The 8,178-nt window shown below is 39.9% G+C and overlaps 1 protein-coding gene and 1 long non-coding RNA gene across 10 annotated transcripts in view; one reads left to right on the top strand and one right to left on the bottom strand.

Annotated features, from left to right (window-relative positions):
• LOC110465946 (titin-like) overlaps positions 1 to 8,178 on the top strand; it is a 181,897-nt gene that overhangs the window by 52,743 nt on the left and 120,976 nt on the right. Inside the window, exon 1 of one of the 9 annotated variants that reach the window (XM_021522201.1) lies at positions 2,584 to 2,871. The exons of the other annotated variants lie outside the window; for them this stretch is intronic. The gene's annotated coding sequence lies outside the window, so the exon portion shown is untranslated. Of the gene's footprint in view, positions 1 to 2,583; positions 2,872 to 8,178 lie in introns of those variants that run through there. 9 annotated transcript variants of the gene reach the window in all.
• Positions 1 to 8,178, bottom strand: part of LOC110465995 — a 77,973-nt gene that overhangs the window by 42,833 nt on the left and 26,962 nt on the right. The window contains exon 3 of the long non-coding RNA XR_002464684.1: positions 1,416 to 1,592. This is a non-coding gene — a long non-coding RNA (uncharacterized LOC110465995). The remainder of the gene's footprint in view (positions 1 to 1,415; positions 1,593 to 8,178) is intronic.

Below are 8,178 nucleotides of genomic sequence, written 5' to 3'. Positions count from 1 at the left end.
TACAACTTGAGTCGGTGACATGTTTACAACTTGAGTCTGTGACATGTTTACAGCTTGAGTCTGTGACAGATCCAACCAAAAGTTCATCTCCCCATCCTGCTGAAAAAACGTCTAAACAATACTCAACGATATTGTCATCGTAAATTTACTGGAGATTCACTATGTATACCCCACCCCACAATTTTATAATCTTTTGAGGCGGAAGATGAAACACTGCTAAGACATAACTCATAGGTAGGTATGCTGTCAACAGAGATATAGAAAGGTGGCAAGACTGATCTACTGTAACACTAATACCTACAGGTTTATACCTACCCTGTGGGCCATCTCCACACAGAAAAGGTATTGCTTACACCTTGACCTTTTGACCTTCCCCTTTTGTATAGGATTCCGTACTCACTGATGCGGTTGGTAAGAAAACAAACAAATTCTAGTCATGTTCTTGTCTTCTTTACTTCTCTTATCTACATGTGTATATCAATATTACAGCAAGGTACAAAGACCTTGTGTCGGCTGTTTTAACATGATTCATAAATATAACTATATTGTGTATATTGTATATGTACTTTAGGAGGTGTTTACTTATAGCCATGTTATTATTGTTGATGGTAGCCATTCAGTTTTTCTCACACAAGCTGTCATATTCATTGCACAGACACTCATTTCTGATGTTTTGTTCTGAGGAGATGGTTTCATTCTAACGTCAGATATATAAACATATATTTAGCCAGCACACAAGTCTCTAAATACACAAAGACAGATTTAATGTGTCCCAATAGTTACCCTTCTGAATCAAGAAAAAGGTAGGAAAGAGGTAGACAAGACATGTTTTTTTAAAAACTTATTTTCTATTGAGTATAAACAGATATCTGACCAAACGTTATCATGTGATAATGGATAAATGTCTGACTCACTGACTTTGTGGTATGTAGAACATGGTAAGGATATCCTAGTGATGGGGAGGTAAAAGGGTGGCCTTGTTTACCCCTGTCAAAGCATAACCACCCATAATCACTTGTTTGACAATAGCACCTCTGCCATATGATGACACTCCGCCATCGTTCAGGTGCAAGTGGCCCTTCACACCTGTCAGTGGTTTAGAGTATTGTTAGTGGGATTCATGTTACACCACATGTACGAGTGTACCACAGATTTATGTTACACCACATGTACGAGTGTACCACAGATTTATGTTACACCACATGTACAAGTGTACCACAGATTTATGTTACACCACATGTACAAGTGTACCACAGATTTATGTTACACCACATGTACAAGTGTACCACAGATTTATGTTGTAGCATTGTATAACACTACAGTGTACTGGATTATCACAGATACACGCCTTACGATGAATGGTAAAGGCTCAAGTGATGATACATGTATACTTCATAATGACATGTCACAATTACCTCTCAAGGTCCTTAATTTCCTAAGTGGTTTTTACCCATCATGACATACTGGTCATTGTTTGTATCTCGTGATGACACTGGAGTGTCTGGAGGTGGTGGACATGTAGAGTGCAATAGTTATCACCCATGCTTCTTGACCATTGCACTGATGACTGTATTCTGTAAATCTACCGTAACCTGAAATTATGAAATTAAAACAAATGTAAACACACTATTAGACACAGCCCAAATTCTATACTTTTACTACAATGGAGAAGGTCATCACATATTTCTGTTAGCCCACCTAGATGTACTATGGAGGAGTCATAGACCAGGGTTCTACATCCCCCACCCTGCACCGTGTCCCCCACCCTCACCCGCACCACCGTCCCCCAACCTCCACCTTCCTTGTTTTTTATATCAAAAATAACAAAATATGAGTTATAACATCACCCTTTAGAGATTATGCCCTTCCTTTATAACATCACCCTTTAGAGATTATGCCCTTCCTTTATAACATCACCCTTTAGAGATTATGCCCTTCCTTTATAACATCACCCTTTAGAGATTATGCCCTTCCTTTATAACATCACCCTTTAGAGATTATGCCCTTCCTTTATAACATCACCCTTTAGAGATTATGCCCTTCCTTTATAACATCACCCTTTAGAGATTATGCCCTTCCTTTATAACATCACCCTTTAGAGATTATGCCCTTCCTTTGTAACATCACCCTTTAGAGATTATGCCCTTCCTTTTACAGTTTTGATTTCAGCCCTGCACAAACACTTATATACTACCACGCCCCTGCACTCCAACTGTACACTAAACTTTCCACCTATAAAGCAGTGTCCTCTTGTTTAACTGTCCCCTGTAGTATCCTACATAGATAATGACTACAGGTGAACATTTGTTTTTCAAGGTATCTCCACTTGTCTGTTTTAATCTCACAATCTTACACCCTATTAGGCTTTTTAACAAATCCACTTTCCCTATCATTTATTGTAGAGCGACATGTAAGCAGACTTAGTGTTGGACAATGTTATGTATCAATAGCCAGACTTGTGTGTCCCCCATCGGGATTACTGTATAACATTATTACCATGTAAACAGGGGTCTGTCAAGCATCTCCTTGTAGGGTATACACACCACCCTATACATACATAAAGTAGTTTACATTGACCCAAATATAAGTGAGATTTATCCTGATCTTGAGACACCACCTACACCACTGAGGAGTCGCTCACACTACACCAAGCTTGGTCACTGTGGTGTGTCTAGTGCTAGTGGCCGGCTGTATCATTGCCTTCAACATAACCATTTAGAAAATTTCCCAGACTTTAGAGTTGAGGAGTGCTGTGTGGAGTATTGGGAACGCTCCTCGCTATATCACTGTCTGACACAGGGAGGCTACAACAGCTAAAAGGGTGTGTACAAAAACAGAGTTTCTCAGGATTTCCTTTAAAAAATTGGAAGTGTAAGTGTGATTTTGGATTTTTAAAACTCTGAGGAATTTCAGTAATCATCCAATAGCTCCTGTGAATTAGGTTTGTATTTTGTACGACCATATTTGTATATGTGTTAGACACGCTTCTTTAGCTACCCAAAAATGGTGTGTCGTCTGGTCTAAGATCATATGTCTCAGTAAATAGTTTACAGTCTAAGAGATTTGATCAAGAGTAATAACAAAGAAAATTGTCAGGTCATTATGGTAAGAATTTCATTGATGAAATTTAAGAGAAGATGGATATTGTACTATAAACCCTATCATAGGATGTAGATCTAATGGAATAGAAATTGTAAGATGGAGGTTAACAGGAGGCCCTTCCTTGAAGTTCCTTATGTTTTATAATCACCTTGGCTTATAGCCCGCAAAATTTATTATATGATCTAATCACTCCCAGACTATAATTTTTTTATAATTTTTTATAAAGATCCATGAAAGTGGAGGAAGACATTTTTTATTTTCATGCGTAAAGAGAGTGCTTTTGTGTTTTTTAAACAATTTGAAGAATTCAGTCGCCATGTATAATGTGACTGCAGCAACTGAGTTTGCTGCAGTGTAGGGCACACCCCAGTGTCTACGACTTACGTTTTAGTGTGAAAGTTCATGTAACCAAACTCACACCAGCCAGACACCACACATGTGTGACCGTACCGTTCACCATTGCTGCAGTTCTCTCGGGTAATAATGATTTTCAGAGTCGTTCTGCCAAATTGGTTATTAGTGAGTCATTGTTTATTGTCCAATTATTTACGTTTTATACTAAATGAGTGGATGGAGGACAAAATATGAACATAACATAGTTATATCTGTCGGAGAATTATATCAGGGCTTATTAGCTTGTTAATATATATATTCATATAGTTATTACATACCTCACAAATTACATGGAGCACTTTGATGCCATTAATTAGTTGCCTTGAAGAGCCATATTTGATTTGTAAAATTATGACATTTTTGTAATAAAAGGTACATTTTTGATGTAATGAGAATAAATTGCGTTCAAAGCAATTGTCCTTGTGAATAGTCTCATCAAGAAACTAGGTTCTTATCAAAATGAGTTGTTCAGTGTTCTGCACATTATAATTAGTTAGCTTAGATATAAACTACACACAGGTAGTGAGAGCCTGGGTCAGGTTATAATACCTATTAGTTAGCTTAGATATAAACTACACACAGGTAGTGAGAGCCTGGGTCAGGTTATAATACCTATTAGTTAGCTTAGATATAAACTACACACAGGTAGTGAGAGCCTGGGTCAGGTTATAATACCTATTAGTTAGCTTAGATATAAACTACACACAGGTAGTGAGAGCCTGGGTCAGGTTATAATACCTATTAGTTAGCTTAGATATAAACTACACACAGGTAGTGAGAGCCTGGGTCAGGTTATAATACCTATTAGTTAGCTTAGATATAAACTACACACAGGTAGTGAGAGCCTGGGTCAGGTTATAATACCTATTAGTTAGCTTAGATATAAACTACACACAGGTAGTGAGAGCCTGGGTCAGGTTATAATACCTATTAGTTAGCTTAGATATAAACTACACACAGGTAGTGAGAGCCTGGGTCAGGTTATAATACCTATTAGTTAGCTTAGATATAAACTACACACAGGTAGTGAGAGCCTGGGTCAGGTTATAATACCTATTAGTTAGCTTAGATATAAACTACACACAGGTAGTGAGAGCCTGGGTCAGGTTATAATACCTATTAGTTAGCTTAGATATAAACTACACACAGGTAGTGAGAGCCTGGGTCAGGTTATAATACCTATTAGTTAGCTTAGATATAAACTACACACAGGTAGTGAGAGCCTGGGTCAGGTTATAATACCTATTAGTTAGCTTAGATATAAACTACACACAGGTAGTGAGAGCCTGGGTCAGGTTATAATACCTATTAGTTAGCTTAGATATAAACTACACACAGGTAGTGAGAGCCTGGGTCAGGTTATAATACCTATTAGTTAGCTTAGATATAAACTACACACAGGTAGTGAGAGCCTGGGTCAGGTTATAATACCTATTAGTTAGCTTAGATATAAACTACACACAGGTAGTGAGAGCCTGGGTCAGGTTATAATACCTATTAGTTAGCTTAGATATAAACTACACACAGGTAGTGAGAGCCTGGGTCAGGTTATAATACCTATTAGTTAGCTTAGATATAAACTACACACAGGTAGTGAGAGCCTGGGTCAGGTTATAATACCTATTAGTTAGCTTAGATATAAACTACACACAGGTAGTGAGAGCCTGGGTCAGGTTATAATACCTATTAGTTAGCTTAGATATAAACTACACACAGGTAGTGAGAGCCTGGGTCAGGTTATAATACCTATTAGTTAGCTTAGATATAAACTACACACAGGTAGTGAGAGCCTGGGTCAGGTTATAATACCTATTAGTTAGCTTAGATATAAACTACACACAGGTAGTGAGAGCCTGGGTCAGGTTATAATACCTATTAGTTAGCTTAGATATAAACTACACACAGGTAGTGAGAGCCTGGGTCAGGTTATAATACCTATTAGTTAGCTTAGATATAAACTACACACAGGTAGTGAGAGCCTGGGTCAGGTTATAATACCTATTAGTTAGCTTAGATATAAACTACACACAGGTAGTGAGAGCCTGGGTCAGGTTATAATACCTATTAGTTAGCTTAGATATAAACTACACACCGGTAGTGAGAGCCTGGGTCAGGTTATTGTCTAGGGTTGGGATCCTATGGAATGGTAATCATTGGTCAGCATCAGGATAGTCATTGGTGGCAGGACTCTACAGTAGTCAGGTTTTAGTGAATGAACCAAAACTTGGATGGTATTGAGTTGAGCTTAGAGTGATGTTTTTATGGTAGAAACAACTAATTAGGCAATGTCTATATTCATTTTAATGCACCAATATTTCATTGGTAAAACCATGCTAAATAAAAGAAGTTTGTATAAGGTGTGGTTGGCAGTTATATATGGTTGGACTTTACAGACAGGAGCTGTATCATTATTAGGTGTGGTTACAGAGGCAAACAGGATCTATATTAAGTTTGGTCTGGAGTGACAATTTAGCGGTTGAACCTTATTTTACAGAACGGGTCAGAATTTGGTTGAGACTTGGCCAGGAACCAAATATTTTGTGATGTAGCAGTACATATAAAGCAGCATTAATCCAGGAATCAATACCAGTAGTGTACGCAGGCTAGTGTTTCACCAACAAACTTCTGGGTGATGTCAGCTCTCGGGGACCAGGCCTCTCAAAATTCATCCCTGATAGTGATTGGCTTCTTAATGTGAAGTTGACAGACATTTTCTAAACCCACTATTCTGTATTAACAATATTTATAACATCTCAGGAGTGTCTAACCCCCAATTAGATAGTAAGTTATTTATTTTGGCATGTAGCTTTCCAGAACATTAAGATCTTTGTGGAATGGTCTCGGTTGTGTACTATTGGGCAATGACACCCTCTTGTGTACGTTTGGGGAGTACCCCATCCCCCTTATTTACTTTTGGGAAGTGATCCCTCTTGTATAGTTTGGGGAGTGCCCCACCCCCTTACTTGTGTACGTTTGGGGAGTGCCCCACCCCGTTACTTGTCTACGTTTGGGGAGTGCCCCACCCCCTAACTTGTGTACGTTTGGGGAGTACCCCATCCCCCTTATTTACTTTTGGGAAGTGATCCCTCTTGTATAGTTTGGGGAGTGCGCCACCCCCTAACTTGTGTACGTTTGGGGAGTGCACAACTCCCTTACTTGTTTATGTTTGGGGAGTGCCCCACCCCCTACCTTGTGTACGTTTGGGGAGTGCCCCCCCCCCTTACTTGTGTACGTTTGGGGAGTGCAACACCCCCTTACTTGTGTATAATTGGGGAGTGCGCCACCCCCTTACTTGTGTATGTTTGGGGAGTGCCCCACCCCCTAACTTGTGTACGTTTGGGGAGTACCCCATCCCCCTTATTTACTTTTGCGAAGTGATCCCTCTTGTATAGTTTGGGGAGTGCGCCACCCCCTAACTTGTGTACGTTTGGGGAGTGCACAACTCCCTTACTTGTTTATGTTTGGGGAGTGCCCCACCCACTTACTTGTGTACGTTTGGGGAGTGCAACACCCCCTTACTTGTGTATAATTGGGGGGTGCCCCACCCCCTTACTTGTGTATGTTTGGGGAGTGCCCCACCCCTTTACTTGTCTACGTTTGGGGAGTGCCCCACCCCCTTACTTGTGTACGTTTGGACAGAGTTACCCTCATGCTCTATATGACAGTGCAATAAACATCTTTTGTCGAACTTCATATGAGTATCAAAATGAAAAGAAATATGGGCCAAAAGGAATATTAAAAGGTAGATAGGTCCATGATTGAAATGGTTAGGTGCATGACCACAAGGACAGTCATACCTATTTTGAATCCAGACAGAAGGTTTATTTTTTGAAAAAATAAGTGATTTTAGTGTTAAAGGTATACCCTTAATCAGCCAGCACAGTATGGAAGTAAGGATGCTTATCAGTTGAGGAAAAGATGGGAACTTCTGAAATTGATATGATCTGAGTGCTGAATGGAGGATGCAGCATTTGGGAAGTGTGAATCACTCCCCTGGGTTTAACATACAGATGTATTTACAAAAACAAAAGCTGTGTTTGGGACTGTAGGATAAGACATGCCATTAACAACACATGCATCTGGTGTTCAGTGTACAGTTTTATCAGTGAAGTTTCCAAAACATTCTGCTGGAGACCAGTAGTAAGTAGTATCAATTGGTGATTGACCTGGGGCTGAGGCTGATTGTAGAGGGATACAGAGGAAGGTTAGGGTATTAGGGGGTAAGGAGGGGGAGTTAGGGATTGGTTTGGGGCTGGGACTGATTGTAGAGGGATACAGAGGAAGGTTAGGGTATTAGGGGGTAAGGAGGGGGAGTTAGGGATTGGTTTGGGGATGAGGCTGATTGTAGATGGATACAGAGGAACAGGCAGGAGACATTAGGTAAGGGACAAAGGGGAGGAAACGGCATAATGTTGAAGAAAGGGGAAGGAGAATTCAAGATTGATAGAAGGGGGCCAGTCAAGTGATAAGGATGAGGAGGAGAGGTTAGGATATGATCCACTACTAACATGTACCAAACAGTTAATACACCATGAAGTGGGCATTACCCAGACCATCAGTGCTAATGGAGGGAGGGCCCTCTATCTAACATCTACTCTTAATTAACTCCATAAACTCTCTCTCTATGACAGGTCATACCCCCTCCCCAGCCTCCCTAATCTCCCTGTCTATGACAGGTCATAC

The sequence above is a fragment of the Mizuhopecten yessoensis genome, unplaced genomic scaffold, assembly GCF_002113885.1.
Source record: "Mizuhopecten yessoensis strain PY_sf001 unplaced genomic scaffold, ASM211388v2 scaffold1595, whole genome shotgun sequence".
NCBI classification, from domain to species: domain Eukaryota; kingdom Metazoa; phylum Mollusca; class Bivalvia; order Pectinida; family Pectinidae; genus Mizuhopecten; species Mizuhopecten yessoensis.
Note: the sequence above shows the minus strand (reverse complement) of the source record. Positions and strands in the feature narration are given on the sequence as shown.